The sequence below is a fragment of the Alosa sapidissima genome, chromosome 7 (genome assembly GCF_018492685.1).
Source record: "Alosa sapidissima isolate fAloSap1 chromosome 7, fAloSap1.pri, whole genome shotgun sequence".
Lineage (NCBI taxonomy): Eukaryota > Metazoa > Chordata > Actinopteri > Clupeiformes > Clupeidae > Alosa > Alosa sapidissima.
This window is the reverse complement of record NC_055963.1, coordinates 11734671-11742170: the sequence shown is the minus strand read 5'-3', so window position 1 is coordinate 11742170 and position 7500 is coordinate 11734671. Positions and strand designations below refer to the sequence as shown.

General features: G+C 42.1%; 1 protein-coding gene across 2 annotated transcripts in view; it reads left to right on the top strand.

Moving 5' to 3' along the window:
• The window catches only part of opn7b (opsin 7, group member b), a 68683-nt gene that overhangs the window by 42768 nt on the left and 18415 nt on the right, over window positions 1-7500 (top strand). The gene's annotated exons all lie outside the window — the stretch shown is intronic.

Genomic DNA, 7500 nt, shown 5'->3' with positions numbered 1-7500 from the left:
ACTGAGTTTCAGCGGCATCCTGGACAAGTCTTGTTCCGCTGAGACCTGACGCTCTACTGAGCTCTAATAATCTTTATTCCACTGCTTGGTTAAATTTCCCATTGACCTACGTAATTTAGAATGACCATTAACCGTATGTTATTTGCACACCTATGAAGTAGATCCATTTTTTTGACCGTAGCACACTTGTATAATTATAGTGTAAAGAAGCCCTATGCAGGTCTGGTTATTCCTTCGCTGTTTCTGGGTTTTCGCATAATTTGGGCTCGCATTTTTCACGACATAGCTCCCCCTGCAGCTTCGGTAACAAGTGACTGCTACACTAAACCCCCACTAGCTAGCGAGCTAGCCATCAAGAAACCAAGCTAAACACATACAGGGCTCACAATAAAATGGTCGAGCAAACACATTGTTCAAGAGACTATCAAACCACATTACAAAAACGAAGTTCACCCAAGGGTAGGCTACTTACAATTTCAACAGCAACAAAGCCAAGTCGGAGTCCGTTTTGAAGTCTTTTTAGAAATTACAATCTGACTACATTTTCGAGGCATGATTGGATACTTCCGCTGAGTCACATCCGGATGTGTTCGGACCACGACCAGAAAGTGGCATATTCGTTTTTCTGTGGAGAAGCACTAGGGGAAGACGAAGCACCAACCAAACGACCCAAAAAGTTTTGTAGAACCATCAGAACGACTCTCAACCTGCATAATTAAGGTCATTTTTTCTAAAATTGTTGCATAGGCCTTTTTTAATTCGCCGAACTCGTGGTGAAGTTTAAATGAACCGTCACGTTGCATCCGAGCTGTAAAATGCAGACGTTCAGAACATAGCAACATTGTAGCATATGACAGAGGTGGCTTTTAGCCAGATGGATGACAGCAGGTTAAGTAAAATAGCGATGTTTCAAAGCTACAGTTCATCAGAATCTTGGGATACGCCCGCTTGACAACGGGAGAGATAGAACTAACGACTGGCCTTTGGCCGTAGCAACCATCCATTTAGAACTACAGTAGTAACGGCAGTTTGTCCTGCACGTTGAGAAATTAGTTGATATGTATCGGAAGAAAGTAGTTCTACAAACAAGACAGTTTTAGCGATTAAAACGTTTAAATTGTAACAGGCAACAGTGGAGTAAGCGGGATAATGGACTCCACGGTGGTCTGTTCACAAAAAATGAATGCACTTACGAGGTTTAAACGGCCCTCCGCTTCGTGTCGGGGCTGGTTTACAACCTCGACCGTGCATTTATTTCTGTGAACCACTGTGTTGTCCATTATCCCTTACTTGCATGCTGGGAGGGCAGAGAGAGTCAGCCAGATAGAAGGACACAGACATGTGTCCTTCAGAATGATATTCTTTCAGTTGTGGCAATGTTTATGTGTGTGTTTGTGAGTGTGAATACTGTGTGTTTGTATATATGTGCACATAATTGCAGTGTCTGTGTGTGGGTGTATGTTTGCACAATGGTCAGTGGTGTGTGTGTGTGTGTGTGTGTGTGTGTGTGTGCTGTTTGCAAGCATGCTGTGTTATTCTCACTCAGACCCTTTAGGGGATAGCTGGCCGAGATTGATTCTGTTCTTTTGTTGTTATTTGCATTTTGCATTTTAAAGTGAGTCTGCTCTTCTTGGCTATTTTGAGAACAGCATGACTCATCCCTCCATGTTTAATATAAAGTATACTTAACAATATCATACCTCATGTCACCCCTTTCTTCTTCTTCATCATCATCATTTCCCTTTGTCTCTCATTCTCCTCTCATCTGTCCATCTTCCTCTCTGTGTGCATCTCTCCCAGAGTTACCAATAGACCTTTGGAGGACGATAAATGAGTGTAGCTTACGTATGCAGTTGAAGACTTGTAAGTGCTTGTCCTGAGTGCAGCCATGTTTCCATCTAAGGATATTTACCTTTCTCTGGGACACAAGACAATGAACAATGAGACCAGGAGCTGCCAATGACAGATGAGCTATCCACTCTTGTGTATTAAAGACATCTGTTAAAGAGACCCCCACTGAGTTGAACTGGCAGGAAAAACAAACATCAAAGCAAATGGGTAAAAAAATACAATAAACAACACAGGAGAAGCAGATTTGGAAGTGTCCGGGCAGTTTATGTTAGAATCATTTTTGCCAATGTGTATCCAGGCTCCTAGAACCAGCTAGCTAGCCTGAGCCTCTTTCTCTGTTTCATTGCCCCAAGCTGTCTCTGTTCAGCTCTTCACATCTTTCACTTCCAGTCTCTCTCTCTCTCTTCTGCAACGTCTGTCCCTTATTCTTCTCTTCCCTTATTCTTCTCTTCCTTCTTTTTCATTCATCTTTCTCTCTTCAGCTCCTTCACGCTTTCCCTCCTTGGCTCTCAAATTCAAAGGTACATTAACATGATAAGCAAGGCATTTGCATTGGCAAAGAACTCATACAAAAGATGAGGAATACAAGGACCAAGAATTCTAAATGTCTCCATGCCTGATCTGACAGAACAAAAACAAACCAACGATACAACACGCAAAACAATACAATATTTCTCTCTCTCACTCACTCACTCAAAATTTCTCTCTCTCTCTCTCTCTGCCTATATCTCTCATCTCTACCTACCCTTCAGAGAGATTTTTCCTTCTCTGCATCCCTGTCTGCTGTGTGAGTGTGTGTGGTTGTGAGTGCGGCTGGTTTGGTGGTATCCTTATTGTATCTGGCCTGTCATTCCACTGCAGTGGAACCAAAGCCATTGGACATGCAGCAGTCAGGAAATCAGATGGGCAGAAAAATGCCATCATTAGTTTGTTAAATGTTGTGTGTGCTCACAGGCACCCAGCTCCGTTTGGGCTCTGTGGACCTCTGGAGAGAACAGACCCGCAGGCAACCACACACACACACTCTCAACACACACACACACAGAAACACACACACTCTCAACACACACACACACACACTCACATACACACACACACACACATACACAAACACACACACACACACACACTCACATACACTCACACACACACACACACACACACACACACACTACAGGGAGGAGTACAGTAGCATTCATTCTACAATCGCAGGACACCAACCACAGCCACAGCTACATGTGTTCCCACTGACATCCAGCAAACATCCCGCCCCCCTTTTCAACAGGGTTCAAATGACACGACAGGGTTCAAATGTTTCTCCTTATCAAATATACATCACCACTCTGCTCTGCCATGACAGCTACTGATTGTGCATGGGACTTTGACATGAGAGGGTATGGCATCTGATAAATGAGTGTTTACCTCAGACACAGGCCTCAGAAAGACACATGATACTTTAGGGAAAGGTGACTGTCAATCTGTCACTCTAATGCATTTTTCTGCAAACAGGTTGAGTTCCAAGCAGAGCTAATGAGCGGAGCGGAGTGTGAGCGAGCGAGGAGCGGAGTGGATGGAATTTTGTTGTAGCGCTTTTTAATTTAGAGGCTGGAGCGGCCGCTCTGATCCGCTCCAATGTCGCTCCGATACTGCTCAGACACCACGTGCCCAAATCCATTGTAAGTTTGTTGATGGGGATGGAGCTTGTTAAATATTTTAGCAAGGAAACTGAAGTCATGTGTAGGCCTACTATTCCTACAAAACAACTAGATTGTGGAGCAGCCGTGGCCTACTGGTTAGCGCTTCGGACTAACCGGAGGGTTGCCGGTTTGAACCCCGACCAGTAGGCACGGCTGAAGTGCCCTTGAGCAAAGCACCTAACCCCTCACTGCTCCCCAAACGCCGCTGTTGTTGCAGGCAGCTCACTGCTCCGGGATTAGTGTGTGCTTCACCTCACTTTGTGTTCACTGTGTGCTGAGTGTGTTTCACTAATTCATGGATTGGGATAAATGCAGAGACCAAATTTCCCTCACGGGATCAAAAAAGTATACTATATATAGATAGCCTACTAACAATGTAGAGCACAAACAACCATGTGGTGACACTGTTTCAGTGAGTTAAGATTAATTTTGGAATCTAAGAAGACACTTTGCGGAAACATGAGAGTGTGCTATGGAGAGCAAAGAAAAACTAACCTGACTCTCGCTAGATGAACTTCGTTCCGCCTAGCTCCACTCATCCATCTGGGATCGATCCATTGGAGTGGTGTTTCAGAAGGCTGGGGCTTATCAAAAATCACTCTCAACGGAAGTGATCCCAGATGGATGTGAGTGGAGCTAGGCGGAACGAAATCAGGTTAAAGAAAAACATGAGCAATTTAAATATGCTTCATATCATATAGAAGGCTAAAGTAAAACTTGGATGCTAAGCCTGTATTCTTTATGCAATTAATCCCACTGATCCCTTTAGTTTTAGGCTTATGTGTATTGACGTTGCCAAGCTTGTTGGTTGTTGCACTATATCGGTGTTGCACTATCTTTGAAAATAAATGTTCTTTAAGTGAAATAGGCCTCTTAGTTCTTTGGGATTTAAGTTTTCTGTTTATGGTGACAATTCAGCTTGTGGATTATTTCTCCCTCTCTTAAATTGGAGCGAGCGTGGAACGATTTCACTGGAGCGGGAGAATTTTTAAGTGGAGCGGGGAGCGAAATTGAGCGGAGCGACCTGGCGCGAATTTGAGCGGAGGAGCGGCAGAGTGAACAGCCACCTGAGCGAGGAGCGGGATATTCACACTGCTCAGCTCCGCTCACTAAGCTCTGGTTCCAGGAAGATCTCATTCTCTCAATTCCCAGTCGGATCACCTCATAAGGCACATGGAAGCATGTAAAAAAACCATTTCTCTCTCTCTCTCTGACACACACACACACACACAGACTCACTCACAGAAACACTTACACAGTTATGTTAAAGTAAGTGGTATCTCTGTCTATCTGCCTGGTGATGCACTGTTTCTCCATTAACATCCCTTTTGAGTCGTAGCTAGGTCAGAATAACCTGTATTTGCTCACTGTCCATACAAACACACACACTCAGACACAGAAATAGAGAGAGAGAGAGAGACACACACACACACACAGTGAACAAACTGCACACAGAAAGCGTCGTCCCAAACGGACTTACAAACAAATGCGTTATTTGTAGTGCTGTCAGTTAAACGCGTTATTAACGGCGTTAATGGAAACCTATTTTAACGGCGTCAATTTTTTTATCGCGAGATTAACGTTCATTTTGGTGTAACAAACTTTGTAGTTTTTTCACATGCTGTTGCAACGACTAGTAACGTTAGATCAACTACAACACCACACCGATCTAGCCAGACCGGAAACTAAACAATACGCACTGGCGAATGGAATGGAACAGAACGTCGTATGTGCTGCATACACGCCCCCTTTTAGGGGGAAGATGACTGATATAATGGAAATCTATGCTGCATCAAAGTGGAGAGTGAAACGTGCTTATAGTAAACTTACTAAATCTTGAAACAAACATGAATAAAAGGCACAAAATAAGGTTGGTGTAAGAGTTATCTGTGTGTTTATGGGATTAATGTGACCATGTTCCTATGTTTTGCTCTCTCCAGTTTACTAACAGGAGTGTCACAAATGTATCGATAGGCACAGTCAAACTGCCCGTGGCTGACTAATTAAGTTCAGCAAGCTTAACTTTACATGTCATAACATCAACTAAACATAAGTCACACATTCATTCTATCACTTGTAATATGAACGTAGCCTATTTCCTACAACTAGGTGAGATAATTGGCTATACTGAAGTTCCACAGTTAGCTAGCTAGCAAGCTAACCGTTTTGCATGGGATGTTATGATAAGTGTACATGCTAAATTTGTATAATACATTGGGTATTGCAAACGAATAAGGTTGGTAATGTACATCGTTTCGACATGAGTAAGTTACATAAACACAATTCTTCATAACTGCTGTGAGTAAAATGATTGAATGTCCTGTGAATTAATAACTACATGTAACGTCAAGGTGTGATTACTAGCTGTCTTTCAATGATATAATGTTAACATGTTTTCCGCTAAAATGGGGCGTGATGCAGATGCAGATCAAATGTATCTTTATGATGATGTGCCGTTAGTAGGCTACGTAAAGGCATGCTGCACACACTTGGTTGGGCTAACGAGCCGGCCAAAGAGTAGTAGCCTAGGCTGACGCATTAGTTGTGTGCCGCCAAAGATTTTTTCACCGTCACTTGTTCTGTTATCAACATTCCTCTTTGGCTGCTACTATTTGCGATGCACTCTGCTTTCGACATTCATTTACATTAGATTCCATTCTTTTCAATACAACTCCGCACACCAGCATCGCACTTTGCAGCCGTGTAATCACGATTCAGTTATATTTGGTCGCTGCTCCATAAAATCCATTGTTCATCCAGTGTTTGCCTGTTAAAACTTCGGCATTGATGTGTGTGGCAAGTGACAGTGCACCATAGACTGTATAGGCCTGTAAAATGGCAATGCACTCATGTTGAAAAGTTCCTTATTTTCAACTGAAAAAGGTAATGAATATAGTATGAATATAATATTTTCTGTTTGTTATGCCCTTTATAATGTGTGTAGGCCTACATTTTGTGCATGCACTTCTGCAGTAGCATTTTTTTTCAGTTTACATCAGCTATATTTCTGAAGAATATAGTGTTTCCTCAGGTCTGCTGCACATCTTTTGAAATTTGATTTGAAAGACCTATGTCTTAAAGTTCAGTTAATAAAGTAACTTGCTTTGCTTTCATTTGAATCCCAATCAAGATAAACAATAATTGCTTTATTGTTAATATGGACTCCTGGAAAGTTCATAAATGCAAAATAATAGAATTTTAATCATATAAAATATGTGATTAATCGTGATTAACTATAGGAATTCAGCGATTAATCGTGATTAAAAAATTTAATCGTTTGACAGCACTAGTTATTTGGAGTCTCAGTGGAAAACAGGGTGGTTTTCTGTGAACAGTATACTATTACACTTTTCTTTGATATGAGTAGTGTCATGACCTTTCAATAACACACAGGAATGTGTTGACTGGCATGCCTTCATCTACTTTGCTCATCTGTTTACTCTTAATAAAATGTCAGCATTGCAGTGATCTAGATCTCTAATGCAATTTTACATTCTGAATCGATTACAAATATTGAGTTACTCCTCATCAACCAGGTATTCCAATCATTCAATTAAGAAAATCTTTCTTCAGGCAATTCAGCAAATATTAACGTGGCAAATTGAAGCGCTGCAGTTACTATAATATATCTGGCAATGATAGATCCACTTCAGGATGTCTGCTCTTGACGTGTGTGTTCTTGTGTGTTTCTGTATGTGTTGAGTGTTTGTGCACATGTAAGATGGTTTATATGTGTGTGTAGTGCATGTCCTGAGTGTGTGTGTGTGTGTGTGTGTGTGTGGGGGGGGGGGGGGGTTGCTTATATGTGTGCAGGCCTATTGAGTGCACATGTAAACATAGAGCACAGCCTCCACAACCATCTCCTTTATTAGCCATAGGCTATGTTCTTGTGTGCAGTGAAGCCGATCCCATGGTGATTGTCAAAGGTAAATTGTGTAGTGTTGGTTGTCAG